The sequence below is a fragment of the Dendrobates tinctorius genome, unplaced genomic scaffold (assembly GCF_039654945.1).
Source record: "Dendrobates tinctorius isolate UK_male_01 unplaced genomic scaffold, ASM3965494v1 ptg000039l, whole genome shotgun sequence".
Taxonomy (NCBI): domain Eukaryota; kingdom Metazoa; phylum Chordata; class Amphibia; order Anura; family Dendrobatidae; genus Dendrobates; species Dendrobates tinctorius.
This window is the reverse complement of record NW_027361707.1, coordinates 42,676,286-42,699,261: the sequence shown is the minus strand read 5'-3', so window position 1 is coordinate 42,699,261 and position 22,976 is coordinate 42,676,286. Positions and strand designations below refer to the sequence as shown.

Genomic DNA, 22,976 nt, shown 5'->3' with positions numbered 1-22,976 from the left:
CTGTATGCACCATGCACCAATTTTGTGGTATTGATGTACATAACACAAGTGATCACAGGATCCAGTTCCCTTTAGGGACTAACACAATGTAAAGCTAAAAAAAAAGTAAGTTTTTAAAAATATAAAAAAAAATGAAATATAAAAATGTTGGAATCATCTTGCTTTCCCTCATTAAAAATAAAGAAATTTTAGAAAGTGTGATTTCGATATGTTAGTAAGAGTATGCTCTATCAAAATATAAATATAAAATTAATTAACTCAATCAGTTAACGCTTTAATGAGAAAAAAGTATCAAAATGCCAGAATTGCTGTTTTTCAGCTGCTGCAGCACCTTACTGAGATGCATTAAGAGGCGATCAAAACATTGTATCTACCCTACAATGGTATAAATAAAAATATTGGTTCAGGGCTCAATAAACCAACCCCCACACAGGTCCATTTACTGAAAATTGGAAAAGTTAAATGTCTCGGAAAATGGAGACACAAGCAAATTTTATTTATTTTTAAGAACTCTACCTTCGCTGCCGCTCTGGTCCGGCTCCTGCAGTTTGTGACCTGCCAGTTGATCCAGTGATAGCTGCAGCAAGCCAGAGGTCACTAATCAATGTAAATCTATGGGAGCCTTGTTCTGGCCTCCTTCTGGTTCTCACAGGCTTGCATTAAGAGCTTGTGATGTAGCTTCTGAGTTCCAGACACTCAGATGCTGCACTCACAAGATGGCGTCACGAGACCAAACCAGAGGCGAAAAATGATGATGACGTCGTAGGGTGAGTATATGACCGGGGGCAGAGGACTTACATTTAAAGCACCACTCCAGCAATGAAAAAAAAGCACTCATATGCCTACAGTATGTCGATGGAAAAGGAAAAATAAAAGCGTAAAAATGAAACAGTGCTATGTCAGAAAAGGGTTAAATTGATCACTACTTGATGGATGGAATCATTATGATTTGCATCCTTGTTTTACTGATCCTCATTGACTTGAATGGCTCATTCTCATCCAAAACATGTCTCGCAGCAGAGCTCGCACTTGGACTTGTGATTTTTATGTATGTGTTTATAGATCCATGAAACCCTATGGGTCAGTGTGTTGTTCAACAAAAATCGGACAGTGCACAGATGTAAACATATGAAGAAAAGCTGACAGCACTCACTAAGTATGAACGCCTGCTCACGACCAAGGAACCCACTTGGAAAGGCAGCAGCAATCAAAATAAATGAGAACAGCGTCCAGTCCAGGTGAAGAGATTTAAAGGTGCTTTATTCTGCCATGGAAATAACGTTCTCATTTATTTTGAATGATTTCATACAGATGTGTGACTATAACCTAAACCAAAGAACACTGTTGTTAAGTTTGAGTAGCAACTCACCTGGGATAATTGGTAAAGAAAAACACTGCAACTGACCCTGCCAATTCCTGTACAGACTAGAGATCCTGACCCCGCAGTCCCTAGTGGGTCCTGTGTGACTTGAGATAGCCCTAACCATAAACAGAACACGGCAACTAAGATCTATGCTGCCTAAAAGGCCATTGAGCAGTTAAAGTTCCTCCTAAAGAATCAGTGGGCAAAGCACAGTGTGGAATTAACTACAAAAGAGTGCTGAAAAAGGAAAGATCCCAGAGTGAGTAAACTAAACCATGAAATACAAAAGCAAGTATGAAATAAGAGCTGTTAGATAACATGCAGCCTACTTGCAAAACAGCAACAGAAGATAGGTGCAGAGTACAGAACAGGTACAGCAAAGAGAAAAACCCTAGCTGGAATTTCAGTGAATGACTTTAAAGTACAGCAGAATGGCTAAACATCCAAAAGAGACCAGCACCAGCAGGAAATGCTAGCAGAGGGACAGAATATAAAGCCGAACCCAAAAGGTGATAAGGCAGACAAATGAAAACACCTGTGTTATGCTAAATAGACTGCAGCCAGAATAGCAGAACCTAAACACCCTAGTCCCCCAATGCTCCACACAGCAGACATGATTTACTGACTTAATCACAGCTTCTGTGCTGAGCCGCAATCACACAGACTGAATAGTGAAGCAGTGGTCCTCCCTGTTCCACCATCGTATTCAGAGTCTATTGAAATTGAGACACCAGGACGATTCACATGCTTGACCACAACAGCAAAAAGGCTGGATGTGACCACAGTTAGCCCAGGTCAGATATAGAACATACTTTTATATCCCTTTAAGTAGGAGATATATTTTTTTACTAATTTTGGCATTGATGCCATTTCTATATATTGCAACCTTCTTATCCTGTTGATTGTCTGCATGATTTACCAAATTTTGGATCTTAGGATGTAAAATTAATAAAATACTTGCGCATATGAAATCAGTGATCTCCTAAATGAAAAATTACTATTATAGAAGAGCCCAGCATCAGTGGGAATGACCTGCTAAGAAGACTGACTGCTCCACTGGAGGTTTTCATATCTCTACAATGCAGAATCCCCTCTATAGAAATAATCTGCATGGCAACATTTTATATCAGCTCATTATTAGATGGCACATCGTATATAATATGTGATAAAAAAGCGCATATAGTGATACTTTATACAGTATATGGGAGGCACATATACATACAGTTTACAAATGCACCAAAGTTGAATCTCTCCTATAACTGCGCGATGCCTGACAGTCTGTGGAAAGTGACACTGATAAATTTGCTCCTTCTTTTTCTGATCTCCTGTCAGACCGTCTTTTTAGCCCTACGTTATGATAAATATCTTGTCATCATGACAGTAGTGCAACACGGACAAATGTCACACTTCTGCAACCGGAGTAACAGCGAAAGAATCCAACCAGGAGCCCCCAATGGATGTTCAAATCAGTGTGTATAGTACATAGCGACTGGCACATTATAATATATCTAAGCTTCCTCTTTTATACATGGTTGGTGAATGTCAGGCAATAGAAATGGGGGAGATTCATCAATACATTTATTACATTTATGTCACTTATATGGGGTGTGCTATACTACTGTCTTAGACTGGTGACTGCTCAGATGGTCTGGCATTATTAGAATATTTCCTCTACAGTATTACGTCTTTTTTTTCAGCCCCAGCAATGTATATGGGGAGAAGAGACAGCAGTAGCCTCTAACCCTTGTGCCTAAAGCAATACCGCATACTAAGACACTATCAATGTCACATGGTAGGTGTTGGGGATACATCTGGTGCACATAATTTGTGCCTGAATCATTTGGCTCAAAATATCTCAAAATCCAGTATGTATTATCCCAATTGATTCATTTATACCAATACACATTTAATTTCCACCATAACATAAAAACCACCTTCCTAGGACTGTGTTGCTACCTTCCCTATGCCACAGAAAAAATATCTTTCCCATGGTATAGTATCCACAAAACTACTGAATGTGTTCTGTGGCAATTGACACTAAGGTATTTGCAGTAAATCCTTTAAAGCGAACCTGTCACCATGTTTGGCCGATATGAGGTAAGACCACTACCTTTCAGGCCTGATATACAGTATTCTATAATGATGTGTATCTGCCCCCAACCCAACTGGAAAGAGAAGAAAGAGAGCTTTTTTTTATACTCCCCTACAGGGCGGCCCTGTCCAAGGGGCGTTGATGTGCCTCCCATCTTCTTACGATCGTCGCCCTCCTTCTTGCTTTGTGTGTCCCTGCCTCAGCCACACTGTCAGGAACACCGCATTACACTTGCTGACTGAGCCAGTGTGCGTGTCCTGAGTACAGAAACAGTGCTAAAAGATACCTGTGGAGCAGGGCAGCAGAGGTGACAATGCGTGCTTCAAACTATCGGTGTCAGGATCCTGTCAGTGCCGGAAAGTAAAGATGCACAGGACCTGAGGACACTGAAGTTAGCAAGCTGGCACAGGACCTATGGTCATGTGACTGCAAGGGGGAGGGGCTTAGCGTCCTGCTTTCAGAGATGACAGGACACCATACAACAACTCAGAGTCAGGCAAAATGGAGGTCACACACAGTACAGGCAAACAAGGCACAGGAGGGACAAACAGACGGGTGGTCAGACAAAGCCAAAGGTCATACACAAGAGGGTGACGTGGTACCAAGGGGACGAGCAGAGAGAAGTTGGGTCACAAGCAGAGAGTCATACACGAGAGGTAGCGCAGTACAAGAGGGCCAGGCAGAACTCGTAACAGGGACAGAACCGGATCAAAACCAAACAAGCAAGCAAGATATCAGGCACAAGGCACATGTACACACAAGGTCAACTAACTCAGCCGAGGGCAGGAGTATAACTGACACCGGACCTAGGTCCAGTGAGCATTAAATAGCCACCCTCTGCCAGGGAGAGGTGGAACAATTAACCCCCAGTCTGATCAGGACGGGCCAAAGCGAAACCCCATCCTGGATCATGACACACACAGTCTCCTCGGCATCGGGCTCCTGTGCAAGCAGATTTCTCTGCCCTGACTGTAGCTCTGCAATACGAGTACTTTGTTCTGCCCTCAAATGGGCAGATAAGTACGCCTGCGCAGGAGTGCGATGCCGGGGATAATATGTGGATGACGTAGGGATGCATCATCCACAAGAAGCAAGAAGGAGGACAGTGATCGTAACAAGATGGGAGGCGCCAGATGGATAACATTGACACCCATCAGACTGGACCGTCCCGCAGGTGAGTATAATAAAAGCTCTTTTTCTTCTCTTTCAGGTCAGGTTGGGGGTCAATACACAGCATTATAGAATGTTGTATGTCAGGCCTGAAAGGTGGTGGTTTTACCTCATATCGGCCGAACCTGGTGACAGGTTCCCTTTAAGTCTTGTAAGTTGTGAGTTGAATTTCTTCATGGATCAGAGCTTTTTTCCACAAATTTAGGGAAATATATCAATGCCATAAATGAGCGTACTAGATATGCTAACACTGATATACAGCATAGTCAGCTCACCTGTTGCACCTTCACTTTCATTTCTGCCTGTTAGAGATCATTTCCCAGAGGCTTGTAGCGATCTGTATGGATGATAATATGCAAAAATAAGAGGTTTTTTTTAGGTGGTAACAGTCAAAGCAATATTCACATAACACGTCACAAACACAGCTTCTCCCTTCTGTTGTTGTTTCCTCCCAATGTAAATTCAGTGAGCTCTTGGGGTCCATGATACAACAGTGGTCACTTCACCAGAACACTTCACTCATAAGCAAAGCCCAAATTATATTTGGCATTTCATATGTGGCAGATTTAAACTTTTTTGCTTGGTCATGCTCATCTGAAAAACATCTGTACTGTGTGGGGACTGTGAGGGGCATCATACTCTGTGGGGCCATCATACTGCAATGACTGTAATGACTTCATACTGTACTGTGGACTGTAATTACATCATACTGTCTGGGGACTATGGGGGCATCTTACTGTATGGGGGACTATTAAGTCCATCATACTGTATGGGAAAAATATGGAAGCATCATACTGTGAGAGGACGTCACTCTTCCAGCATTATACTGTGGGGAGGTCACTCTTGGAGCACCATATTGTATGTATGGGGGGGTAATTTGGGAACAAATTGTGTGGGGGTGAATCACAATGGAGTATCATAATGCATGTGGGGGGCATTTATGATACTGAAAGGGCTATCTTAGTGGGTGAAAATACTGAGGGGCTTTAGTAGGGCCACTATTTCTGTTTACCGTTTCTGTATACCTGCTTCCATATATGTCCCTTTCCCTGTGTTTAAAAGATGAGGGTTATGTTCTTCTGTGACAACTCCTATGTGCCGAGACCCCACATACTCCTCGAATATTTTATTTTTTAGGTGGGAAGGGGGGGATCAATACAGACTCTTACTATGAGGTCCCAAGATTGCCATGTACGCACCTGGTTGTGCTTAAACATTTCTCTCCATCACCTATCTAGAACGGTCAGTTTTTAAACTGATGACAGATTCACTTTAAGGATTTTCGGACAGATATGTGCCAAATCTTCACATTCCTTTTTTTTTTGCCTGTAAATTTTTTTCTAGATAACATGTTTATTCAGACTCTTTCTAATGGCGGAATGATGAACATGGACCTTGAAGTCCTTACGTGGAGTGTACTGGATATTATAAAAGAAAATGCTAGAAGCTAACTGGTACAGAAAGGGGTAATCAAATAAATTATTTCTCATTTAACACCTACAGACATTGTGTTGAATTTCAGATACTGATGTTTCGGGGATAAGGGGAATTCTAAAACTCCTGCCTCACAGCTGCTCAAAACACTGGTAACATACTGTACCAAGTATATTAATATGGCTAAAGTGAAACGAAGATAGTGATGACAGCCTCAGAGGAAAATGTTTTTGTAAGATATAACTTGTTCTGGTCAAGCTAATCAAACACTCCCTAGATATCAAATGTTACTGACAGCATACTTCTATTATACCACACAAGAGTAAGAGTGGATAAAGGTCAGCGGCTTTACTTTTACCAGTATAGAAAGTAGATTGTGGTATTATAAGCAAGGTAAATGAAATACTTCTTAAATCCTCATTCACATTCTATAAAGTATCATTATATGAATGTAGAATTATGCAACATAAAATATAGAGAAAATGAGATAAATACCCATTGGACCCCTTTGTCTAAAACTTTCTAATTTTTTAGTCAATATTAAAAAGCATTAAAGTGGATTCTACTGGAAAATAAATTTGGTGCATTTTTAAGCTGTCTAGTCCGTCCTGGTGCATTTGAATCACAATTACAATCTTTTCTTCATTCTTAATGCAGTAAAAAGCAGAAGCAAGACAGCATAACAGTTCTTAAACATAAAAATAATCTGAAATAATGGTCAGTGAGAGAAGGGGTGCTCGACTGTCACAAGAGACTTTAACTGAATTTTGGCATTTCTTGTGCAATTACTGTTTTACTAGTCAAATTTTACATCCATACATGGCACGCCAATACATTGCTCTGCTGCAGGAATCTGCTTTTTTGGTCTTGTAATTACTTATAGTTAGAGATGAGCGACTTTGCCTTTTTTCGGGTCGAGTCGGGTTTCATGAAACCCGACTTTCGCAAAAGTCGGGTCGAACGCAATGGGCCGATTATCGTGAAAAGTCGAAGGCCGACTGAAACACGAAACCCAATGCAAGTCAATGGGGAAGAAAAGTCGGCAGTGAGTGGAGGACAGGAAACACACCTACAGTGCCCATTTTAATGCCAAAAACATCAATTCTTATTACTGAAGCTTGTCAACCTTAATTTACCTTATAATAATAGTTAGGCATTGAAAACTGGGGTTATTTGGCTAAAGTTGTGGGGGGGTGTAGGGCTGGCTCCAGGTTTTCATGGGCCCTGGGCCAAAGAGTGTCACTGGGCTCTTTTAACAAATGTCACAATTTATGGTCCTCTGATACGGCATAGAAATAGCGGTATAGCACAATGAAAAATACTTCACTTCTTACATCACATGACTGATATCCATTTTAAATTCTCCAATAGTTCCAAAAACGGACAGTATATTACTCCATACAGTATTATGGCCACCGCATAGTGCGCCATACAGAGTAATGAGGCCCATATATTTCTCCATACAGAATCATTGGTCCCATATAATGTTCGATACAGTATATGATGAGCTCCACATAATGCTACAGTATATGTTGGTCCCCATGGATGAAGCTCCACTGTCTTATGGGCCCCATTTCTAATGTTCCAGTGTATAATGGGCCCTGTAAATGCTGCTCCAGTGTCTGATGTCCTCCTTTGGAATGCTCCAGTGTATGGTGGCCCCATATATCATTCTCCAGAGTATAGTGCTCCCCAAAAATTGCTCCCAACCTTTAAAACAATTAAATAAGTCTCCTCGCTAAGGAATCCCTGTACTCTGGACTCCTCATCATCCCCATCTTCCATCTCTCTGCACTTGGACTGTTTAGGCAGAGGGCGTACAGACGTGATGTCATCGCGCGCTCTGACCGGAATGTCACTGTCAGGAAACGCGGAAGACGTAACGGCGGTGGAGCAGAGAGAGGTAAATATTTCAACTTTGCAAGTGCAGTGATCCTGAGCAAGCAGGGGGCCCACTCGTTGGCGACGACACTGGCACAGGGCCCTTCATAGTACGGCGGTGTGTCTGATGGCGGGTGGGCCCTCCCACCGGCAGAGACACTTTTGCGTACTATGAGGGGCCCTGTGCCAGTGCCGTCACCCATGAGTATGCCCCCCACCTGCTCAAGGAACCTGCACTTTCTTCTGCACCTTCCTCTTTGTCACTGTGTAAGGTGGTATAGTATGCGGGAAGGGGAACCTGAGTTTCATCAGGGTCAGATTCTGGCTGTGTAGAGTGCGAGGGGAATGTAGTGGTCTGGGTCAATGTACCAGCAGAATCATTTAGCAGTGGCTGGGCATCAGTGCACTTGTGGCGCCCCCAGAAGTACGGTCACCACAGTGGCATTACCTTCCTCCTAGGGAGTGTGATGTCATGCTTGGGAGCAACGAAGGATCTCTCTAGCAGTTAAACCAACACACAACACAGTTCCCACTCCAGGCCAGCAGGGAGAGCTCTGAACCTGACTGCTGAGGAGCTGCTCACTGTGGTCGGGAGGAGGGAAGTTAGGGCAGCCTGTGAAGGGAAGGGGAAGTGTGTGGACGTGAGAAGGGGAGCTGGAGGATGAGCAGAGTTAAGGCTCATTCCTAGCTGGATCGCATGGTCTGGATTCCGGTCTCCGAGTTTGTAGGGACACTGACGGTCCTGCAGCAGAAACCGAAGGAAGTAGCAGCTGTAAATGCTCTGTTCCCAACGAAGACTCGGAGGCCCCAGCAGCGACATGTGTGAGCCAGAAGGAAAAGGTTACGGCTGCCTGCCATACAAGAAAGTTCCAAAAGAGAGTCAACAGGGAGAACTTCAGTGAACTCAGTACTGCGAGTACCTCAGATGAGCGCTAGAACGGAGGCCACACTACCTATCTGCAGAGAGAGAATTCCTAATTTGCTTCCAGGATGACCAACTCCTTCTCCATTTGTACTCTGGGTCCTGGACGGCACTTACCAAGTACAGGTAAAGGAACTGCACGACTGTGTCTGTCATCTTTCTCCTGCGCCTGGCACATGGCTCTGGTACATCCTGCACTGCACACCATCTACCAACTCTTTCATCTGCCCTGCGACTATGGCCCTACCTGTGCAGGGCTTCTACATCTTAGCTGCACCACAACATCTGTCCCAGAGAAGCTACACTACAGCGCTGGTCAATCTGATCTGAAACCACAGGTGGCATCATGTATCATTCACGTATAAACGTTATTCACCCCTTTGCATGGATGCCCAGGGCCACGGACTGGGTCACCACCACCGTGACACATCCCTCTGAGACACCAGCCCGGTACCGATTAACCCCACTGCCCTGGCTGGCGACCACACTCCATGTCTGATTCATCTTGGACTGGGGAATTCACGATTTGACTTGATAACCCAGCCATGGTATGTGAGAAAGAGCTACATGGACTAATGTGCAGTGTGGCCTGCTGCATCATTCACTTTTGGTGGGGGTGAAAGACACAAGGAAAGGGGTTCTTCCTGACCAGGAGCCAGCACTTGATGACTCAGTGCTTGCATTTTTTGAAACTTCAGAAGAGGAGGGCATTTTAGCTGGAGTCTGTTTTGGCAATGTAAGCCAAAACCAGTTCCTGATGCTCCGTGTTATGAATGAGTCACCGTAGGAGGCAAAAACAGAAATGCTAGCTAAGTCCAGAAAACCAGAGAAGTTGGCAGCTATCGGATTGCAGACCCCTGAACCTATCAACACAACTAGCAGTAGCTGTGGGGGGTTCCTACAATGCCCTAGACCCCTCGATCACAGCCGGAGGACTATATAGCCTAAAGACCGAAAGGGAAATCTAAACTGCCCCAGAGAAGACCCAAAAGCAAAAGGCAGCCCCCAACATATAATGACGGTGAAGCAAGAAGAAAGAACACTAACACAGACAGAAAGATAGACTGAGCAAAGACGGGGCCCAAGCTAACTAGATAGGAAAGGACAGGAAGGCTGCTGTCTGCAATCCGTGAAAAACCCTATGAAAATAAGAGCCAACAGACTGACAGTGAAAAAGGCCCTGAAGACGCTAGGCTTCAAAAAACTATGTCAGTACTCAGGAATATTCTGAAGACAGAGCAACAGGCAAAAGGAGATTCAGCTCACCCCAGCAGGGAATGGCAGGATCCAGAAAAGCAAGGCAAACAAAAACAAAACACACATGCTAAAAGGCAAAGCAGAAAACTTAGCTTTAGAGGAGCAGGAATCAGACTGGTCTCCTAGAAGTCCACAGAGAAATCACCCGCAGGGCAGAAGGGCGTCGGCAGCCTTATATCCAGTCCGTGACTCCACTCAGCCAGTCATCATCATTAGGCTCAGGTGCCTGATAATCAGGCTCATTACCTTCCTTTACCAGAATAGGGAGTTCACCAGACCTCAGTGACGAAGGGGAAAATGAACTCACAACAGTACCTCCCCCTTGAGGAGGGGTCACCGAACACTCAACCACGCCACCAGGGCGATCAGGGTGAGCCCGATGAAAGGCACGCACCAATCTTTTGGCATGAATATCAGAGGCAGAGACCCAGGAATTATCCTCCTGACCATAACCCTTCCACTTAACCAAATACTGGAGTCTCCGTCTAGCCAGACGGGAATCCAGTATTTTCTCTACCTCATATTCCATGTTACCTTCAACCAATACAGGGTCCGGAGGTGCCACCCCAGGAACAACTGGTTCAACAAACCTCTTCAACAAGGACTTATGGAACACATTATGGATTTTAAATGTGACAGGAAGAGCCAACCGAAAAGAGACCGGATTAATAATCTCCAAAATCTTGTAAGGTCCAATAAATCTAGGCTTAAACTTAGGAGAAGCCACCTTCATAGCAATATTTTTTGATGATAACCACACCATATCACCAATCTTAAACTGGGGAACAATGGTCCTATGTCGATTGGAAAACCGCTGAGCCTTTTCCTGGGAGAGAGATAACTTATCCACCACTTGGTCCCAGATCTGGTGCATTCTCTCCACCACAGTGTCAACACCTGGGCAGGCAGAAGGCTCCACCTGCCCTGAAGAAAATCAAGGATGAAACCCAAAGTTGCAAAAAAAGGTGACATCAAAGTGGCAGAACTAGCTCTATTATTTAAAGCAAATTCGGCCAAGGGCAAAAATGAAACCCAATCATCCTGATCAGCGGAAATAAAACATCTCAAATACGACTCCAAGGTCTGGTTTGTTCTCTCTGTCTGCCCATTGGTCTGAGGGTGAAAAGCAGAGGAGAAGGACAACTGAATTCCCAGCTTGGAACAGAAAGTCCTCCAAAATCTAGACACAAACTGAACTCCTCTGTCAGATACAATGTTCTCAGGAATCCCGTGCAAGCGAACCACCTGTTGCAAAAACAGGGGCACCAACTCAGAGGAAGACGGCAACTTAGGGAGTGGTACAAGATGAACCATCTTAGAGAACCTATCACAAATCACCCAAATAACAGTCATTCTTTGAGAGACCGGCATATCAGAGATGAAATCCATTGAAATATGGGTCCATGGCCTCCTGGGGACCGGCAAAGGCATCAACAACCCACTAGAGCGAGAACAAGATATAGACCGGGAGCAAGTCCCACAGGACTGCACAAAATTCCTGACATCATGAGACAAGGTGGGCCACCAAAAAGAGCGACTCACCAGATCTCTAGTACCAAAAATACCTGGATGACCAGCCAATGCAGAGCAATGAACTTCAGACATCACTCTGTTCTTCCACTGGTCAGGAACATACAACTTTCCACTGGGACAACGCTCAGGTTTGTCCTCCTGGAACTCTTGCAGAGCAAGTCTCAAATCAGCCGAGATGGCAGAAAGAACTACCCCTTCGCCTAAGATGGTAGCAGGCTTGGTCACCACAGGAGAATCAGCAAAGAAGCTCCTAGAGAGGGCGTCTGCCTTGACATTCTTAGTTCCAGGAAGAAAAGAGACCACAAAATCAAAACGTGTAAAAAACAAGGCCCACCTAGCCTGTCTAGGGTTCAAGCGTTTAGCCGACTCTAGGTAAATCAAATTCTTGTGGTCAGTGAGGACCACAACTTGATGTTTAGCTCCCTCCAACCAATGTCTCCACTCCTCAAATGCCCATTTCATGGCCAACAGTTCCCGATTCCCCACATCATAGTTACGTTCAGATGGAGAGAACTTTCGGGAAAAGAAAGCACAGGGATTCATTTTAGATGTTACAGGATCCTTTTGGGACAAAACAGCTCCTGCACCAATCTCAGAAGCATCCATCTCTACTTGGAACGGGAGTGAGACATCAGGTTGCTGCAAAACTGGGGCAGAGGTAAATCTTCGCTTCAGCTCCTGAAAGGAAGCAACAGCCTCCGGAGACCAATTCAACACATCAGCACCCTTCTTAGTCAGATCAGTTAATGGCTTGGCAATACTAGAAAATTTTGCTATAAATTTCCGATAAAAATTAGCAAAACCTAAAAACTTCTGGAGGGCCTTCAAAGAAGTGGGCTGAACCCAATCATAAATGGCCTGTACCTTGGCCGGGTCCATTTCAATAGTTGACGGAGACAAAATAAATACCAAAAATGAAATCCTCTGTACTCCAAAAAGGCATTTCGATCCTTTGACATACAGGGAATTCTCCCTCAAGATCCGGAACACAGTCCGAATATGTTCCACATGAGAATCCCAATCCTTGGAGAAGATCAAAATATCATCCAGATAGATAATCAAAAATTTATCGACAAAGTCTCGGAAAATATCGTTCATGAAGCACTGGAAGACAGAAGGGGCATTAGTGAGCCCAAAAGGCATCACCAGGTACTCAAAATGTCCCTCCGGAGTATTAAACGCCGTCTTCCATTCATCCCCATGCTTAATGCGGATAAGATTATATGCCCCCCTGAGGTCAAGCTTGGTAAACCAGCAAGCACCTTTAACTCTAAAGAATAGATCCGAAATCAGGGGTAACGGATACTGATATTTAATAGTAATTTTATTGAGGGCACGATAATCAATACAAGGCCTTAAAGAACCATCCTTTTTGGCCACAAAAAAAAAAACGGCACCTAAGGGTGAAGAGGATGGTCTAATATGACCCTTCTCCAACGCCTCCTTAATATAGGATCGCATAGCCTCATGCTCGGGTACAGATAAATTGAAGAGCCGACCCTTGGGAAATTTACACCCCGGGCTCAGTTCAATTGCACAGTCATAACTCCTATGAGGAGGCAAAGATGCAGACTCATTCTCACTAAATACATCATAAAAGTCCGCCAAGTAGTCAGGAACATCATGCGACTGAGGAGAGGTGGAAAAAACCGGAGCCTCACTAAAGGCACACCGACAACCCCAACTCACCACAGACACAGATTCCCAATCCAAAACTGGATTATGAATTTGCAACCAGGGAAACCCCAGAACAACGGCATCATGCAGACCATGCAACACCAAAAATCTGCAATTTTCTTGATGGTCTGGGGCGACCCGCATGACCACCTGGGTCCAAAACAGAGGTTTATTTTTCGCCAAAGGAGTAGCATCAATCCCCCTCAAAGGGATAGGCGTCTGCAGAGGTGTCATCGGAAATCCACAACATTTAGCAAAATCCAAGTCCATTAGGTTTAGCGCCGCTCCCGAATCCACAAAAGCCGTGGCGGAAAATGTGGACAGGGAGCAGATCAGAGTAATTGCCAGAAGAAACTTAGGTTGAACACCACCAACAGAAAACGTGTGTGCAAAGCGTTTCTCTCGTTTAGGACAAACAGAAATAATATGCGAGGCATCTCCACAGAAAAAACACAGCTTATTACGCCTTCTGAACTCCTGACGTTGCGCCCTAGACAAAACTCTATCACATTGCATAGGTTCAGACGTCTGTTCAACCGGTGGCAACACCTCTTGTGCAATCCTGCGTTCACGTAAACGCCGATCAACCTGAATGGCTAATGACATAGAATCGTCCAGACCAGAGGGAACAGGAAATCCCACCATAGTATCTTTTACGGCTTCTGACAAACCCTTCCGAAAGAGAGCAGCCAAGGCATTATCATTCCAGGTAGTAAGGACCGCCCACATTCGGAACTTTTGACAGTACAACTCTGCAGAATCTCGACCCTGGTTCAATGCCAACAGGGTCTTTTCAGCCTGATCAATAGCATTAGGTTCGTCATACAGCAACCCCAAGGCTTGAAAGAATGCATTCACATTAGTCAGAATAGGATCATCTGGTTTCAAAGAAAACTCCCAATCCTGGGGATCGCCACACAGCAAAGAGATGACAATTTTAACCTGCTGTGCGTAGCTCCCTGACGAGTTAGGCTTCAAGGCAAAAAATAATTTACAATTATTTTTGAAACTCAAAAATTTAGATCGATCCCCAAAAAATACATCAGGTGTAGGGATCTTTAGTTCAACAGCATGCGAATGAGCAAGGTAGGCGGAAATTCCCCGCACTTCCGCAGCGAGCTGCTCCACACGATCAGACAATTGCTTTATCTCCATTGAGAGAAAAAAAAATTCTCCCTACGGCCTCAGAGATATAGAGGAAAGAATATACGCACTCTTTTTTTTTTTTAAACACAATTCTTTCCTGCTATTGAGTATTCTAGGATCTGCGGTAGGGCAGGTGATTCTGTTATGAATGAGTCACCGTAGGAGGCAAAAACAGAAATGCTAGCTAAGTCCAGAAAACCAGAGAAGTTGGCAGCTATCGGATTGCAGACCCCTGAACCTATCAACACAACTAGCAGTAGCCGTGGGGGGTTCCTATGATGCTCTAGACCCCTCGATCACAGCCGGAGGACTATATAGCCTAAAGACAGAAAGGGAAATCTAAACTGCCCCAGAGCAGACCCCAAAGCAAAAGGCAGCCCCCAACATATAATGACGGTGAAGCAAGAAGAAAGAACACTAACACAGACAGAAAGATAGACTGAGCAAAGACGGGGCCCAAGCCCCAAGTGAGATTCAGCTCACCCCAGCAGGGAATGGCAGGATCCAGAAAAGCAAGGCAAACAAAAACAAAACACAAATGCTAAAAGGCAAAGCAGAAAATTTAGCTTTAGAGGAGCAGGAATCAGACTGGTCTCCTAGAAGTCCACAGAGAAATCACCCGCAGGGCAGAAGGGCGTCGGCAGCCTTATATCCAGTCCGTGACTCCACTCAGCCAGTCATCATCATTAGGCTCAGGTGCCTGATAATCAGGCTCATTACCTTCCTTTACCAGAATAGGGAGTTCACCAGACCTCAGTGACGAAGGGGAAAATGAACTCACAACAGCTCCGGCTTTAAAAGTGGTTAACCTACTCCCAGAAAAGGTAGCCTTCCAGGCCTTCCGGAGCCAGACCATGACGCAGGCTCAACACCTCCTGCCTTAGCTGCTATTGTGCTTTTGCCACTACCAGCAGATGCACCACCACCATCAGTACCAGCTGGCCCCCCCCACGCCCACGTCCGTGGCCTCTTCCACCATACTTCCAAATTTTGGAGAAAATGTACCAAAACTAACATCAGATATATAGTACTGTATCAGAAGCGTACAGCTGTATACAATCAAAGGATAATTGTAAATCTCTGTATATAGTTCATGAGTCACACAGAGACGCTCACAGGCTCAGTATGGATTAGACAAGAATATAAAAAGTAGAAAAAGGGTACAGTATCATCAGATAGCAGGTATATATAGTATAGTTTAAACATTCTAAATCTCCGTATATATTTCAGGAGGCAGACACAGACGCTCTCAGGCTCAGTATGGATTACAACACAATATAAAAAGCCGTAAAACGGTAATGGATCTAAAGCGTACAGCTGTATACAGTGTAGGGGTCATTGTCAATCTCAGTATTTATTTCCAGAGTCAGAAACAGACTCTCACTTGGTCAGTTTGGATTAGACCAGAATATAAAAACCAGTAAATAGGTAATGTATCACAAGCATAGAGCTGTAAATAGTGTTGGGGTAATTTTTAAATCTATATATAAATTGCAGGAGTAACCCACAGACTCTCACACGCACAGGATGGATCACACCACAATATAAAAAGAAGATCCGCAAAAAATAATCACACATGTGGGCCAATGTTCCAGGTGTCAATGATACACTTAGAGTGGTAGGTGGAGGAGGACTTTCTGGCAGAAAGGGTACAGTATCACCAGATACCATATATATAGAGCATAGTTTAAACATTAAAAATGTACGTCTATATATCAGGAGTAGTGTTGAGCCACCCCGCTAGTGTTCGAGTTTGGTTCGTCGAACAGGAGGCAAGTTCGTTGAATGTTTGTCGAACGTTCGACGAACACCGTCGAACCCCATTGAAAACAATGGCAGGCAAACACAAACACATACAAACACATAGAAAACACATACAAAACACCTTAAAAGATGTCCCAAAGCAGAAAAATGCTCAGAAGACACAAATAACATATGGAAAAGGGCAACTACATATAGAAAAGAGGTGGAGGAGTAAAAGGAGGAGGAGGAGACACAGATATAGGCATGTCATGCCCTTATAAAGTCAAGAAAGGCTGAAATAATTGTGACGAGTGTCAGCTTACGCTGAGTCATTTTTCTTGAATGAGTGGACCCTCTGGGCCGTGGCGCCCACCCACCTAGGGCGAGCTGACCTAGTGAGGACCCACCCCCTGTACGGGGAGTGTCAGAGGCAAGACCAAGGGGGTGAGCCACCACGGCAGTTGGACCAGACAGCCGGCTCAAGGAGACACTATTGAGTGTCTGGCAACAGGACAGACAGGATACCAAACATAAAGCGAAGTCACAGAGTTTCTTCAGCAAAGGTGGTTTCACACTTTATTCAGGTGCAAGGCATAAACAGGGAATCAGGTGCAGGGAACAAACAGTGAAACACGGCAAGATGCGTGCAAGGGCACGCCAAATGTTCCAGGCATAACCGGTGCACGAAAACATACCAGGGTCCAGGGCAGGGTATGTGTTAGGGATCCCACAGAGTTCCTAGAAGGGATGAGTGCTAGGACATGCCAGAGTCCAAGACAAGGTGCGTGCCAAGAGACACGCCAGAGTTCAAGGCAGGGTGCGTGCAAGGACACGCCAGGATCCAAGATGGCGGGCGATGGCATTGGACTCCGGACTACTGGCAATGACCGACAGGGTCCAGGCATCAGGCTGCGGACATCAGCTCCGGACATCAGGCAGCAGTCATCTGGTTCCGGGCCTCTGGCAGTAGTCGGCAGGTTTCGGGAATCAGGCAGGCAAGCCAGGGTTCAAGGCAGGGTGCATGCTTGGAACCACGCCAGGGTTCAAGGCAGGGTGCTTGGTTGGAGACACGCCAGGATCAGGTTCACAGGACAGAGGTCTGTGCATGCCGAGGGGCATGCCAGGGACAGGTACAAGGACGGAGGCCTGCGCATGCAGAGATACACGCCAGGGACAGGTACAAGGACGGAGGCCTGTGCGTGTAGAGGGACATGCCAGGGACAGATGAGACAGAGTCCTGAACATGCAGAGAGGCACGCCAGGGTCAGGCGAGGCAGAGTCCTGTGCATGCAGAGAGGCACACCAGGGTCAGGGGAGGCAGAGTCCTGCACGTGCAGAGAGGCATGCCAGGGTCAGGCGAGGCAGAGTCCTGCGCGTGCAGAGAGGCACGCCAGGGTCAGGCGAGGCAGAGTCTTGCGCGTGCAGAGACGCACGCCAGGGTCAGGGTTCAAGGATGGGATTAGGGCCTGTGCGTGCAAGAGGGCATGACAGGGGACATGGCAAAGCCTGCGCATACTTTTACAGAAGCACGGGGAGGTATGCCATGGGCAGGCGAGGGCCTGTGCGTGCTATAGAGAGCACGAAGAGCACAGTGCAAAAACAGCGTGAGGTGCAAGGGAGCACAGAGAGCACGGCTGGGGCACTGGCTAGCTGATAGGGCTGCGGCACTGACAGTCGGGCAAGACTCCAGCAAACCTGGCTGAGGCATGGCAGGCGACACAGCTGTCACTGACCGATGAGCACGGCTGAGGCACAAGCAGGCGGGCACGGCTAGGGCCGGGCATGGCTGAGGCACAAACAGGAGGCTAGGAAGGCCAGGCGCATGCAAAGGGCACATGAAGCAACAGAGCAAGGCAAGACAAGAAACATGACAGAGCAAGACCAGAGTACGGAACACGGAACAGAAGCATAGCCAGAAACACGGAATCAGGTCAGAGCAGGAACAGAGCTAGCAGCGGAGTGTAGGCCGAAGCCCAGAGCCAGGCCAAGGTAAAGCCTTGGGACTAGCCAGGGAACGTGCTAGAGCACACCATAAAACAGAGAGCAGGAATAACAGGCAGAGACAGAGAACAGAGAGGAAACACAAGGCAGAGCATAGTGAAGACAAGACATGGCAGAAACAGGCAAGGCAGAGAATAGCGAAACAAGACATGGCAGAAACAGGCAAGGCAGAGAATAACAGAAGGACTACAAGTCCAAGCAGGGCAAGGACGAACATGGCACAACGAACAAACATAAGACAAGGCACGGGACAAGAGACGAAGTACGAGCATGGAGCGTGTGCAGAGACGCACGACAGAGCAAAGTGCAAGGGCACAGAATAGAGGGAGTGACCACGCAGACCAAGCAGCCATGCAGGGAAGCAACACAGTACTCAGGCCCTGAGCATAGGAAGGGGTGGTCCGATATAGGGCATAGCACCTCCACTTCTGGGTCAGGACCAGGGGAGAACTTCCAGTTCAGTCCTCCAGGATTACTGGGAGCAGTCACATGATCAGGATTCCAGACATGCATGGATGATTGCAGAACCAGTGCTGAAATCTAGGCAGTTCACATGATCAGAATTCCAGACATGCAGAGATGATAGCAGAACCAGTGCTGAAACCTAGGCAGGTCACATGATCAGAGTTCCAGACATGCAGAGATGAATGCAGAACCAGCCTCTGCTGGAACATAGGAAGGACACATGATCAGGGGTTCTAGACATGACGAGACGATCACAGAAGGCAGAGCAGAAACGCAGGCATCCCGCAGCTCAACAGTCATGAGATGAGTGTGCACACTACTCTAGGGAACATGCAGGATAGCAGACATGAGATGCGCGTGCACACCGCTCCAGGGGTCATGAGACAAAAGAGACACGGTGGACATGACAGACATGGCGAGCATGACAATAATAATCTAAAATACAAAAAAAATTATAAAATTCTAAAATTGAAGACGATCATATACCGGCAGACTTCCCACCATAAATTATGTCAACTGCCGATCGGGCGGCGTTATTCCCACGACCCTCTGAACAGCATCCATGAAGGCAAAGTGTTTGGTTTACGGGGGAAGTATGGTTGCAAAGCTGAACCTTAAAGGAATCTCCAGAAGGGCACCACCACAAAGAATGGAGCCTGCAGCTTAATTGGACTCCACACGGGCAACCTCAACTATGCCAGCCATGGAAAGGATGGACAGATTGCAAGCTTTCTCGATTCTGTGGGTGGTGGTGCATGGCCGTTTTTAGTTGTGCTAGCGATTTGTCAGCTTAATTCCGTTAACGAACGAGACTCCGGCATGCCCCCCGTGGTCCGCGTCCAGCTTACTAGAGGGACATGCGAGGCTCTGGCATTCGAGATCGAGCAATAACAGGTCTGTCATGCCCTTACATGTCTGGGGCTGCACGCGCGCTACACTGAAAGGACCAGCGTGTGTCGCTTACAGGTGCGGATAACCCGCTGAACCCCGTTAGTGATGGGGATCTGGGATTCCATTTCTTCCCCGCGAACGAGGATCTCCCAGTAAGTGCAGGTCAACCAGAAATTAAGTGTCCAAGCCACAGGTGCTGTAGCTTGCTTAACAGCTGGGCTCCTCTGCTGAGTAGCACACAATTCTTATATAAACAGGCGGCATAGCTTGGTTCACGGGTGGGCAACTCTGCTGAGTAGCAGACAGTGCTTACATAAACAGGCGGCATAGCTAGGTTCACTGGTGGGCTCCTCTGCTGAGCAGCAGACACAGGTACTAGGCCCAAAGTATTGACTGGGCTAAATGGACTTAAAAAATGGTTCTTACATAAACAGGCAGCACAGCTTTGTTCACGGGTGGGCTCCTCTGCTGAGTAGCAGACACAGTTACTAGGCCCAAAGTATTAACTGGACTAAATGCAGTCAAAAACTGGTTCTTTCATAAACAGGCGGCATAGCTAGGTTCACGGGTGGGCTCCTCTGCTGAGTAGCAGACAGTGCTACAAGGCCCAAAAGGATTTTCTGGACAAGATGCGGTAAAAAATTATTAGAAACACACACGGTGTAGCTCCTTGACAGGTGTACTACACCGCTGGCTACCAGACACCACTACTATGCCATGAAACTGTCTATTAACATTGAAAACCATTATTAATGTGAAAATAAAGTTACGCTTTTGGTGAACGAACTGTTCTCAAACGGAACCTCGAACAGCCGAATTTTAAGCAAAGTGTTCGAGTTCGACGAATGGCTCGAACACCGCCCAAAACAGCTTGAATTTGAACTTGGCGAACAGTTCGACTCGAACACCGCTCATGTCTAATCAGGATGCAGACTCAGACGGTCTCAGGCCCAGATTGTAGAAAGTTGAGAAAGGGTACAGTATCACCGGATAACAGATATATATATAGCATAGTTTAAACATTAAAAATCTCTGTGTATATTTCCGGAGTCCGACAAAGACACCACGGCGGTATGTGAATCGACATCTCTGCCGGGGAAGAAAAAACAGATTGCAGAGAAACTGGCACTATATAAGGGCTGAATAATTGGGTTTGAAAAGATTGTCAAAATGTAACTATAGTTAATTATAGAAACAGTGGCAATAGCAATGGACAACGTAGAGTTAAATAAGAAAACACCACGCCGTGGCCAAGAATGTGGAAGCCACTACAAGCTGAAGTACTACCATCACTGGATACAGCTATCCCTGCAGTAAAACCAAACGCAGGCCAGAATTGGCCTCCTCTGGCAGGCATATTAGTGGGAAGGGACCAGAAAGTGTTATGGAATATATGACACATCACTCGGCTCACAGCAGGATGATGTTATTTCTGACAGTGACGCTGTCAGTTTTAGTTGGTGTTCTGCACAGAATAGTATACCTGATCACAAATGACTAAGGGATAATTTTTGGATGGTATTTTTAATTTTTAAAAATATGAACATTCTGTCACCACACTATGTTATTAATTGGCTGTTGGTCACTACCGAGTTATCACCCCTTTCTAAGGTGAGGTCACTTTGCCATTACTAATGCTGTGTTTCCATTAAATCAATTGAAAAAGGAGTTGGATAATGTCGTAGGAGACCTCAGAATGTTATGCAAAAATTCAGTTATCTCTAGGTGTTATTATTCTTAGAAGACACCCTTAAATATTACAGCACCATTAATAAGAATGTCCCAGATTAAGAGAATGCTGCATGAAATGTATTAAAGAAATATATTAATTAAATAAATAAATAATTATTGATGGAAGAACCGTAATTCTGATGGACTGATCTTTTTTCATGTTATTTTATGTAATTTTACATTGCACTTACAAATAAACCATAATATATTCCTCACTTCTGAAAATTACTTTGGGATGTCTTAGAATATGTCCTTTTGTCAACGAAATTCTGGATGTCATTATTTTCAATTTGAATTAAAGTGAAGCCGTATTCCAGCCCCAGTCTGTCTCCATAGACAATGGCACTAACTGCAAGAGGTTGGCTGGCATGGTGGTAAGTATGCACCTCTGTGAGGGGCTCTCAGCGTGCTCATTATTTTCCCCGCTATCCACTTCTCATTAGATGACGCTTCTCTTTGACTTTCTGATTGAAGGCCATTGTTCATTTCAAAGAACTTCCCCTTGTAGTTGATTTTACCCTCCCTAAATGAACCGACCAGGACGCCTGTTGTCCCTGCAGCCGAAAGGTCAGGGGGCTGAGTGTGGGAGAATGTGCCTTAAAAGTAGAAACAACCTGGGTAACAGCAATTATGCAGAAAAATGAAAAAGACGCAGCCTTCAATTATAGGATGAAGACATAATACGTTTTTACAAATGAATGCCAATCATCTCCGATTATTAGGAAAGCAATGGCCGAGTACAATCTGTGAGGGGTATGTGACGCAAACAACCGTTGTTCCACATCAAAAATATGGAACCAGGCAGGACGCACAATGGTGAGGAATATTATTAAGTCATAAAATGGATTATTACAGATGACACAGTACACACAAGACGATTTAACCATGCTGGCATTAGGGCACCAATGATATGTTGTAGGGATAGTCTGTAGCCACTTAGTAATAACAGCACGAAAAAAAATAATGCAGATCAATGCTCCGGTATCAGAGACATGATATCCAGGAGCACAAAGAAGCAAAAGCCAAATCAGTTATTATACAGTACAATGACATCATTTACAACTTGCATTAAAACATAACTTAGCAGCATTAATAATCTAACATGTGCCGCTATATCGCGAAACACCTTAATCAGTGTCAGTGCCTGCAGGCGGATATGTGGTTATTTAGAAGTGCAGGGTCACCCTCCCTGGTAGTAAATTACTAGTCTCCAAATAGTATGCAAATTAGCGCCCTTCCAGAGAAGAAAAAGCTGGCTCACTGGTGCCACCTATTGGAAGTTGTGCCCTATCAATATATGACCCTTTAAAACGTTTTTTCTTTATTTTACTCACTTACGGTATATGGCACCATTAAAGGGGTGATCCGGAACAAAAATGTATTTTACTGCTAAATGCCTACCTATTTAATGTCATAATCTTTTCTAATCTACTTTTATTAAAAAGTCCCTGTCTTTCCCTCACTACTTTATCTGTGCTATTTTTTTATCAGTACTTCTTCTTTGATGATGCTTCGTTTGAGAAGCCCAGTGCATGCTGGGATAGCCAAATGAGTCGTCATTAGAGTTGAGCGAAACGGGTCAGTCAAATTCAAAAAACGTCGACTTTAGCTAAAGTCGGGTTTGCCCGATCGAAACCCGACCATAGCTTGAGGTCGCCGATCAGAGCGCA

General features: G+C 45.2%; 1 long non-coding RNA gene across 1 annotated transcript in view; it reads right to left on the bottom strand.

Annotated features, from left to right (window-relative positions):
* Nucleotides 1–22,976, bottom strand: part of LOC141088620 (uncharacterized) — a 451,115-nt gene that overhangs the window by 130,445 nt on the left and 297,694 nt on the right. Inside the window, exon 3 of the long non-coding RNA XR_012231995.1 lies at nt 4,901–4,962. This is a non-coding gene — a long non-coding RNA (uncharacterized lncRNA). The remainder of the gene's footprint in view (nt 1–4,900; nt 4,963–22,976) is intronic.